The sequence below is a fragment of the Triticum urartu genome, chromosome 1 (assembly GCF_003073215.2).
Source record: "Triticum urartu cultivar G1812 chromosome 1, Tu2.1, whole genome shotgun sequence".
NCBI lineage: Eukaryota > Viridiplantae > Streptophyta > Magnoliopsida > Poales > Poaceae > Triticum > Triticum urartu.
In genome coordinates, this window is record NC_053022.1 from 478,827,119 (window position 1) to 478,838,776 (window position 11,658).

An 11,658-nucleotide genomic window follows, 5' to 3' on the forward strand; every position below is an offset into this window, starting at 1 on the left:
GCTTCTAGGGTTTAGCCTCTCTGATCTCGTGGTAGATCTACTCTTGGACAACCCATATCATCAATATTAATCAAGCAAGAGTAGGGTTTTACCTCCATCGAGAGGGCCCGAACCTGGGTAAAAACATCATGTCCCTTGTCTCCTGTTACCATCCGCCTAGACGCACAGTTCGGGACCCCCTACCCAAGATCCGCAGGTTTTGACACCGACAGTAGCAATTACAACGGACTGGGTCCGTACTAGAGTATTATCCTCATTGCTGCACAGAAGAATTACGTCCTGGAAGCACCGCTGGGTGCTAGGCCTGCTGCAGATGCTACTGATGATGTTAAGAACGTCTGGCAGAGCAAAGCTGATGATTACTCGATAGTTCGGTGTGCCATGCTTTACGGCTTAGAACCGAGACTTCAACGATGTTTTGAAGGTCATGGAGCATATGAGATGTTCCAGGAGTTGAAGTTGATATTTCAAGCAAATTCCTGGATTGAGAGATATGAAGTCTCCAATAAGTTCTACAGCTGCAAGATGGAGGAGAATAGTTCTGTCAGTGAACATATACTCATAATGTCTGGGTACTGTAATCACTTGATTCAACTGGGAGTTAATCTTCCGAATGATAGTGTCATTGACAGAATTCTTCAATCACTACCACCAAGCTACAAGAGCTTCGTGATGAACTATAATATGCAAGGGAGGGATAAGACAATTCCCGAGCTTCGCAATGCTAAAGGCTGCGGAGGTAGAAATCAAGGAGCATCAAGTGTTGATGGTCAACAAGACCACCAGTTTCAAGAAAAAAGGTAAAGGGAAGAAGAAAGGGAACTTCAAAAAGAACGGCAAACAAGTTGCTGCTCAGGATAAGAAACCCAAGTCTGGACCTAAGCCTGAGACTGAGTGCTTCTACTACAGACAGACTGGTCACTGGAAGCGGAACTGCCCCAAGTATTTGCGGATAAGAAGGATTGGCAAGGTGAACAAGTATATGTGATTATACATGTTATTGATGTGTACCTTACTAATGCTCGCAGTAGCACCTGGGTATTTGATACTGGTTCTGTTGCTAATATTTGCAACTCGAAACAGGGACTACGGATTAAGCGAAGATTGGCTAAGGACGAGGTGACGATGCGCGTGGGAAATGGTTCCAAAGTCGATGTGATCGCAGTCGGCACGCTACCTCTACATCTACCTTCGGGATTAGTATTAGACCTAAATAATTGTTATTTGGTGCCAGCGTTGAGCATGAACATTATATCTGGATCTTGTTTGATGCGAGAGGTTATTCATTTAAATAGAGAATAATGGTTGTTCTATTTATATGAGTAATATCTTTTATGGTCATGCACCCTTGAAGAGTGGTCTATTTTTTGAAATCTCGTAGTAGTGATACACATATTCATAATGTTGAAGCCAAAAGATGCAGAGTTGATAATGATAGTGCAACTTATTTGTGGCACTGTCGTTTAGGTCATATGGTGTAAAGCGCATGAAGAAACTCCATACTGATGGACTTTTGGAATCACTTGATTATGAATCACTTGGTACTTGCGAACCGTGCCTCATGGGCAAGATGACTAAAACGCCGTTCTCCGGAACTATGGAGCGAGCAACTGATTTGTTGGAGATCATACATACTGATGTATGTGGTCCAATGAATGTTGAGGCTCGCGGCGGTATCGTTATTTTCTCACCTTCACAGATGATTTAAGCAGAGGTATATCTTAATGAAACATCAAGTCTGAAACATTTGAAAAGTTCAAAGAATTTCAAGAGGTGAAGTGGAAAAATAATCGTAACAAGAAAATAAAGTTTCTACGACTTTGATCGTGGAGGAGAATATTTGAGTTACGAGTTTGGTTTACATTTGAAACAATGCGAATAGTTTTCGCACTCACGGCACCCGGAACCACCCACAGCGTAATGGTGTGTCCGAACGTTCGTAATCGTACTTTACTAGATATGGTGCGATCTATGATGTCTCTTACTGATTTACCGCTATCGTTTTGGGGTTATGCTTTAGAGACGGCCGCATTCACGTTAAATAGGGCACCATCAAAATCCGTTGAGACGACGCCTTATGAACTATGGTTTGGCAAGAAACCAAAGTTGTCGTTTCTTAAAGTTTGGGGCTGAGATGCTTATGTGAAGAAACTTCAACCAGATAAGCTCGAACCCAAATCGGAGAAATGTGTCTTCATAGGATATCCAAAAGAGACTATTGGGTACACCTTCTATCACAGATCTGAAGGCAAGATTTTTGTTGCTAAATTCGGATCCTTTCTAGAGAAGGAGTTTCTCTCGAAAGAAGTGAGTGGGAGGAAAGTAGAACTTGATGAGGTAACTGTACCTGCTCCCTTATTGAAAAGTAGTTCATCACAAGAACCAGTTCCTCTGACAACTACACCAATCAGTGAGGAAGCTAATGATACTGATCATGAAACTTCAGATCAAGTTACTACCGAACTTTGTAGGTCTACCAGAGTAAGATCCGCACCAGAGTGGTACGGTAATCCTATTCTGGAAGTCATGTTACTTGACCATGGCGAACCCACGAACTATGAGGAAGCGATGATGAGCCCAGATTCCGCAAAATGGCTTGAGGCCATGAAATCTGAGATGATCCATGTATGAGGACAAAGTGTGGACTTTGGTGGACTTGCCCGATTATCGGCAATCCATAGAAAATAAATGGATCTTCAAGAGAAGACGGACGCTGATAGTAGTGTTACTATCTATAAAGCTCGACTTGTCACAAAAGGTTTTTCGACAAGTTCAAGGTGTTGAATACGATGAGATTTTCTCACTCATATCGATGCTTAAGTCTGTCTGAATCATGTTAGCAATTGCCAGATTTTATGAAATCTGGCAAATGGATGTCAAAACTGCATTCCTTAATGGATTTATTAAAGAAGAATTGTATATGATGCAACCAGAAGGTTTTGTCAATCCTAAAGGTGCTAACAAAATGTGCAAGCTCTAGTGATCCATCTATGGACTAGTGCAAGCATCTCGGAGTTGGAGCATATAGTTTTATACAGACTTGCGGTGAAGCCTGTATTTACAAGAAAGTGAGTGGGAGCACTATAGCATTTCTGATAAGTATATGTGAATAACATATTGTTGATCGGAAATAATGTAGAATTTTCTGGAAAGCATAAAGGAGTATTTGAAAGGAGTTCTTTAAAAGAAAGACCTCAGCAAAGCTACTTACATATTGAGCATCAAGATCTATTGAGATAGATCAAGACGCTTGATAAGTTTTTCAATAAGTACATACTTTGTCAAGATTTTGAAGTAGTTCAAAATGGAACAGTCAAAGAAAGAGTTCTTGCCTGTGTTGCAAAGGTGTGAAATTGAGTAAGACTCAACTCCCGACCATGACAGAAAATAGAAAAGAGAATGAAAGTCATTCCCTATGCCTCAGTCAAAGGTTCTATAAAGTATGCTATGCTATGTACCAGACCTATTGTATACCTTGATCTGAATTTGGTAAGGGAGTACAATAGTGATCTAGCAGTAGATCACTGGACATTGGTCAAGAATATCCTTAGTGAGGACTAAGGAAATATTTCTCGATTATGGAGGTGATAAAAGAGCCCATCGTAAAGAGTTACATCAGTGCAAGCTTTTACACCGATCCAGATGACTCTGAGTATCAATCTGGATACATGTTGAAAGTGGGAGCAATTCACTAGACTAGCTCCATGCAGAGCATTGTAGACATAGAATATTTGCAAAATACATACGGCTCTGAATGTGACAGACCCGTTGACTAAACTTCTCTCACGAGCAAAACATGATCATACCTTAGTACTCTTTGGGTGTTAATCACATAGCGATGTGAACCAGATTATTGACTCTAGTAAATCCTTTGGGTGTTGATCACATGACGATGTGGACTATGGGTATTAATCACATACAAATGTGAATATTGGTGTTAAATCACATGGTGATGTGAACTAGATTATTGACTCTAGTGCAAGTGGGAGACTGAAGGAAATATGCCCTAGATGCAATAATAAAGTAATTATTTATTTCCTTATTTCATGATAAATGTTTATTATTCATGCTAGAATTGTACTAATCGGAAACTTAGTACATGTGTGAATACATAGACAAATATAATGTCACTAGTATGCATCTACTTGACTAGCTCTTTGAATCAAAGATGGTTAAGTTTCCTAGCCATAGACATAAGTTGTCATTTGATCAACGGGATCACAACATTAGAGAATGATGTGATTGACTTGACACATTCCGTTAGCTTAGCACTTGATCATTTAGTATGTTGCTATGGCTTTCTTCATGACTTATACATATTCCTATGACTATGAGATTATGCAACTCCTGTTTACCGGAGGAACACTTTGTGTGCTACCAAACGTCACAATGTAACTGGGTGATTATAAAGAAGCTCTATAGGTGTCTCCGAAGGTACATGTTGAGTTGGCGTATTTCGAGATTAGGATTTGTCACTCCGATTGACGGAGAGGCATCTCTGGGCCCTCTCGGTAATGCACATCACTTAAGCCTTGCAAGCATTGCAACTAATAAGTTAGCTGCGGGATGATGTATTATGGAACGAGTAAAGAGACTTGCCGGTAACGAGATTGAACTAGGTATTGAGATACCGACGATCGAATCTTGGGCAAGTAAGATACCGATGACGAAAGGGAACAACGTATGTTGTTATGCGGTTTGACCGATAAAGATCTACGTAGAATATGTGGGAGACAAAATGAGCATCCAGGTTCCGCTATTGGTTATTGACCGGAGACATGTCTCGGTCATGTCTACATAGTTCTCGAACCCGTAGGGGCCGCACGCTTAAAGTTCAATGACGATTGTATTATGAGTTTATGTGATTTGATGTAACAAAGGTAGTTCGGAGTCCCGGATGAGATCGGGGACATGACGAGGAGCTTCTCTATATGGTCGAGACGTAAAGAACGATATATTGGACGACTATATTCGGACATCGGAAAGGTTTCGAGTGATTCGGTATTTTAGGGGTAAGCGGGGGTGTTGAGTTACTCGGGAGCATGTTACGGTGATTGTAAGAGTGTGTCTTCGAGGCAAGGAACCGCTAGAAGTCGTGTGCTCTCTTTCATCGTGTGCTCTATGAGTACTGCGCTCGGACGATGAGAGAGCAACAAGGCGCCTTTAGAGCGGCAATCTCTGCCGGCTGCGGCCCGTAGCCCGAACCGGGTGCTTGTCCCCGAAGTTGGGAGTCTAGGGGGCTCTCGTGCGCGCACCTATTCTTGACAGAACCTCGGTCTCGTCGTTCTGCCTGCTTTCATCTCTGCTCTCACGCCACCTTCTGTCCTCTCCTCACTCGTTCCGGTTCCGTCCCATTCTCTCCTACCCTGCTGGACTAACAGAAATAGCAGGAGGGGAACTGCACTACGTGGAGTATACGGGTGACTTGCCCCTTATGAGTGCGTCTCCGCTGCCCCCCCTGTAGGGCCGGGATTTCTGCGGCGCGCGGCACGTCCCCCTTTATATTAGACGCGACGGCAGGGGGGCACCCCATAGACACAGACTAATGCTAGCTCCTTGGATCTCCTTTACGTCGTGAGGGGAACGCGATGAGCCCTTCCTGGCCACTCTAAGTACCTTACCACCGTCGATAATATCGTCGTGTCGCCTGGTGGCCCATGATGCGTCCTTACATTTGCCGCTGCTAGTTACGCGAGCACATGCGTACTGCAATTAACATCATCTATTGGAGATCGAGCCCGTACCAGCGCCTGCCAGGCGGTGGTTCGCGTCTCGGCCTACGCGCATCGGTCGGCCCATGTGCATGCGACGAGAGGCGCCGAGCTGGCTCAACGGAGTCGAGACATCGGCTGGAGTCGGAGTATCAGCGAGGACCGTCATACTGGGAGCTGAGTCGGGTTGAGTCAATCGTGGGGTTGACCGGGTTAGGAGGGCTATTGCTACGGTGTGCGGGGTTCTAGTTGGGTGAGGCTATCAGCTGGTTGGTCGCGGAATTTTCTGTGCAGAGCATGGTCACACATAGACGCCCAACTGCACTGTGGGGGCTCAATACAACTATTCCGGCCAGACGGGTCTTCTCCGTGGGCTAAAGAAGAGAGATCCACTTAGGTAACGGTCGAGACAAACTTCGTCTCAGGACCAGGCGCTGACGGCTGAGCAAGAATATCCCAGGGCAATCAACATGAACGGGTGGCGTGTGGCGATCAAGTGAATAGGAAACCGCATTTGTAAAGAGGACTGCGCTCAACACATCGGATTTGATTGCGGGGGGCGGGCGTCTCAGCGTAGATCAGAAGAGAAGAGTCGGACCATCTGCTATTGCGTGGTGCCTCTTGGTGGTCGTTTGGAGCTCTAGCAGCGCTCGCTCTCTGAGCAGGCTAGGATTATGGCGGGGCACTAACCTGCGCGACTCGGGGAAATACTAAAGAGACAGGCCGTTGAGTGACTAGGGACAACGCTTAACTGGAGACGCAGGTGTGACGGAAATGAACCTACGATGCCCCTGCGAAGCATTGCTTTGGCACTCGTCTGCTCCCGAATCGCCACAGGTCAGAGTTGGCGCATAGTTGTGCTCCGAACTAAGGGTCGGAGCTGATGCGGGTCGGCGGCCTCTGGGGTACTGTTCGGCGGCAGAGCTAGGTCATACCCATCGCGACAGTGCGGCGCGCCCGGCTGTGGCTCGAATCCGTCGAAGATCAAGTCTCCGCGGATGTCGGCCGTGTAGTTCAAACTTCCAAATCTGACCTGATGGCCAGGGGCGTAGCTTTCAATCTGCTCCAGATGGCCAAGCGAATTAGCCCGCAGTGCAAAGCTGCCGAATACGAAGATCTGTCCGGGGAGAAAAGTCTCACCCTGGACCGCATCGCTATTGATGATAGTAGGAGCCATCAAGCCTAACGGCGACGACATAGAGGAACTCTCAATGAAAGCACCAATGTCGGTGTCAAAACCGGCAGATCTCGGGTAGGGGGTCCCGAACTATGCGTCTAGGCCAGATGGTAACAGGAGGCAGGGGACACAAGTGATTTACCCAGGTTTGGGCCCTCTTGATGGAGGTAAAACCCAACGTCCTGCTTGATTAATATTGATGATATGGGTAGTACAAGAGCTAGATCTACCACGAGATCGAGAGGCTAAACCCTAGAAGCTAGCCTATGGTATGATTGTATGTTGGTGATTGTTGTCCTACGGACTAAAAACCCTTCGGTTTATATAGACAGCAGGAGAGGGTTAGGGTTACACAAGGTCGGATTACAAAGGAGGAGATATCCATATGTATTGCCTAGCTTGCCTTCCACGCCAAGTAGAGTCCCATCCGGACACAAGACGAAGTCTTCAATCTTGTATCTTCATAGTCTAACAGTCCGGCCAATGGAGATAGTTCGGCTGTCCGGAGACCCCCTAATCCAGGACTCCCTCAGTCGCTGTTGCACATTGTGACAAATATTAAGCATGTTGGAAGGTCACTAAGACCACTAAAATCCCAATTTGAGACGCTCTGGCAATCTTGCATCGTTCTCCTCCTTGGTGGCAAAATTAATCCACAAAACATACTCATTGTTGCCGCCGGATATGAAAATCTAGACCCCCCTCGTCTTGTTGTGGCAATCGCCTAGTAGCGCATGAACACACCGTCACCTGCGCGCTTGAGCAGAGAACCACCATATTATCATGAAGCAAGCGAACTTTGTTGCCCACATACCTGCATACAAGATCATGGACATCGAGTCACCACTAGAGACTGCGACCCGACTAGAAAATCCACCGTCGTTGCATAGTCATGCCTTCTGCCGCAAGCCACCATTCATAGATTGCATCACAATGCTGAAGGCTACCATAGGAAAGACCTCCCTGCCAACGCCCTGATCAACTAGTGTTGGGGCTTAGCCTGATTACTAGCTAGTCTCTAGTAGTGGATAGAGGATGGGAGGACAAAGAGGTAGGACATGATGACTTATGTTTGGGTGGTGGTTTATTAGGAAGGGAGGATAAGGCTAGAGGTGGCAGTGACAAGTGACTATCATGTCAAGAACACTTAAGTCTAGGCGATGAATATGCACACCCACCCACTCAACCAAGTCAACTAGTCTCACTCCTAGGTGTTATGTCTAGTTGTACTGATTGGCAGGTTTCCCTTTTATCTTTTTAGCCAAAGTACATATTTCTATATAATCTCTTAGATAGTTTAGCCAATGTACATGATGACACGTAGATGCTTGTTAATGAGCTCACAGATTGGGGATCATTTTGGTCCAACAAGAAAGATGTGGTGATATCAATTTAAGGAGTCTTTGGTCTTAGAAATGGACGCACCCTTAGTTATTTTACAAAAGTAAACGTCCTTAGCAGCCACCGGGATGACAATCCCCAGGGGTTGTCAATCCCCTCTATTATGCATGTATGTGTGGGAGTTTTGTTCTGGATGAGGAAGATGTATCAAATGGTTAGGAAGAAGGTCCCGTAAACCCATTAAGGCCACTCATAAGCACATTCAAAAGGTACACGACCTTTCGACCATGAATCACAGTTTGAGTTTCATTTGCAAAAAAATCATGACTAAAAGTTGTTTTTTGAAGCACTAGTGGAAAAAAGCCTAGCTATGGCATGCCAAAAACAGCCTTGCTCGCATAGACACACGATGCAACTAATATGGCGCCATTGCTAAAATGTAGTGGTGGCGTTGGAGGACACATCAGCAGCATCCTACATTGTGCTGACATATCACTAGTCCAGTGCGAGCACTAAATTCATCATAACTCTGGCATGCTTGCTCGTCCAATGCCAGCAAATGTTTTTTTGGTAATAAAAAATTGAAGGAAATATGCCCTAGAGGCAATAATAAAGTTGTTATTTTATATTTCCTTATTCATGATAAATTTTTATTATTCATGCTATAATTGTATTGATCGGAAATCTAAATACATGTGTGAGTACATAAACAAATACCGTGTCCCTAGTAAGCCTCTACTAAACTAGCTCGTTGATCAAAGATGGTTAAGGTTTCCTAACCATAGACATGTGTTGTCATTTGATAACAGGATCACATCATTAGGCGAATGATGTGATGGGCAAGACCCATCTGTTAGCATAGCATAATGATCGTTCAGTTTATTGCTATTGCTTTCTTCATGTCAAATACATATTCCTTCGACTATGAGATTATGCAACTCCCGAATACCGAAGGAATACCTTGTGTGCTATCAAACATGACAACATAACTAGGTGATCATAAAGATGCTCTACAGGTATCTCCGAAGGTGGTTGTTGAGTTTGCATAGATCAAGATTAGGATTTGTCACTCTGAGTATCGGAGAGGTATCTCTGGGCCCTCTCGGTAATACACATCATAAGCTTACAAGCAAATGACTAAGGAGTTAGTCTCGAGGTGATGTATTATGGAACGAGTAAAGAGACTTGCTGGTAACGAGATTGAACTATATATAGAGATACCGACGATCGAATCTCGGGCAAGTAACATACCGACAGACAAAGGAATTATGTATGTTGTCATAAAGGTTCAATCGATAAAAGATCTTCATGGAATATGTAGGAATCAATATGGGCATCCAGGTACCGCTATTGGTTATTGACCAGAGAGGTGTCTCGGTCATGACTACATAATTCCCGAACCCGCAGGGTCGCACGATTAACGTTTGTTGACGCTAGAGTAGTATTGGGATATTTGATGAGTGGCAACAAATTGTTGTTTGGAGTCCTGGATGAGATCCCGGACGTCATGAGGAGTCTTGGAATGGTCGAGAGGTAAAGATTTATATATGGGAAGTCATATTTTGGGTTCCTGAAAAAAGTGCAGTTTTTTTGGTATTATACCGGGAAGCTTGTAGAATGTTTTGGAGGATTCTAAAGGGGTCCGGAAGTCCACAAGTGGGTCCACCAAGACCCAAGGGCTAGCATGGGCAATGGGGAGGTGCCCTGGCCTTATTGGGCTAGGCGCACCAAGTCCTCAAAAGCCCATGTGGCCAGGGAAGGCAAAAAAGGAAGGAGTCCTAGTAGGAATAGGATTGGATTTGGAGTCCAAGTCCTCCCCCCCTTAGCTGCTCCCTAGGGCTTGGAGGGGCTGTTTTGAACGCCCACGATGCGGCTATATCTCCCACGTGTCGAAGCACGACTTAGAGGCATAACCGCATTGTAAGCAATGTCGCAAGTGGGGTAATCTTCACACAACCCATGTAATGAATAAGGAAAAGAGGTACATAGTTGGCTTACACTCGCCACGTCACACAATGCATAAATATAACATTACATTCATCCAGATACAATCAAGGTCCGACTACGGAACCAAAATAAAGAACAACCCCAAATGCAACAAAGTCCCGGATCGCCCCAACTGGGCACCACTACTGATCGTCTGGAAAGGAAACGTAGTATCGTCCTGAGTCCTCATCGAACTCCCACTTGAGCTCAGTCGAATCTCCTGGAGCGGTATCATCGGTCCCCGCATTTGGTTTTGGAAGTAATCTGTGAGTCACGGGGACTCAGCAATCTCACACCCTCGCGATGAAGACTATTTAAGCTTATAGGTAGGGTAAAAGGTATGAGGTGGAGCTGCAGCAAGCACTAGCATATATGGTGGCTAACCTACGCAAATGAGAGCGAGAAGAGAAGGCAAAGGCACGATCGATGAACTATGATCAAGATGTGATCCTAGAACAACCTACATTCAAGCATAACACGAGACCGTGTTCTCTTCCCAGACTCCGCCGAAAAGAGACCATCACGGCCACACACTCTGTTGATTCATTTTAATTAAGTTCAGATTAAGGTTTTCTACAACCGAACATTAACAAATTCCCATCTGCCCATAATCGTGGGCACGGCTTTTATAAGTTCAAATCCTAGCAGGGGTGTCCCAACTTAGCCCATCACAAGCTCTCACGGTCAATGAAGGATATTCCTTCTCCCAAGACGATCCGATCAGACTTGGAGTCCCGATTACAAGACATCTCGACAATGGTAAAACTAACCAGCAAAGCCACCCGAATGTGCCGACAAATCCCGATAGGAGCTGCACATATCTCGTTCTCAGGGCACACGCAGATGAGTGCTCCGTACAACTAAAACCAAACCTCGAGTTTCCCCGAGGGGGCGCTGCAAAGGCTCTAGTTGGACCAACACTCAGAGGAGCACTGGCCCGGGGGTTTAAAAAAGATGACCCTCGGGCTCCGGAAACCCAAGGGAAAAGAGGCTAGGTGGCAAATGGTAAAACCAAGGTTGGGCATTGCTTGGAGGAGTTTTATTCAAGGCGAACTGTCAAGGGGTTCCCATTATAACCCAACCGTGTAAGGAACGCAAAATCAAGGAACATAACACCGGTATGACGGAAACTAGGGCGGCAAGAGTGGAACAAAACACCAGGCATAAGGTCGAGCCTTCCACCCTTTACCAAGTATATAGATGCATTAAAGTAGACAAGATATAATAATGATATCCCAACAATAAACATGTTCCAACAAGGAACAAACTCCAATCTTCACCTGCAACTAGCAACGCTATAAGAGGGGCTGAGCAAAGCGGTAACATAGCCAAACAACGGTTTGCTAGGACAAGGTGGGTTAGAGGTTTGACATGGCAATATGGGAGGCATGATAAGGCAAGTGGTAGGTATCGTAGCATAGGCATAGCAAATAGAGCGAGCAC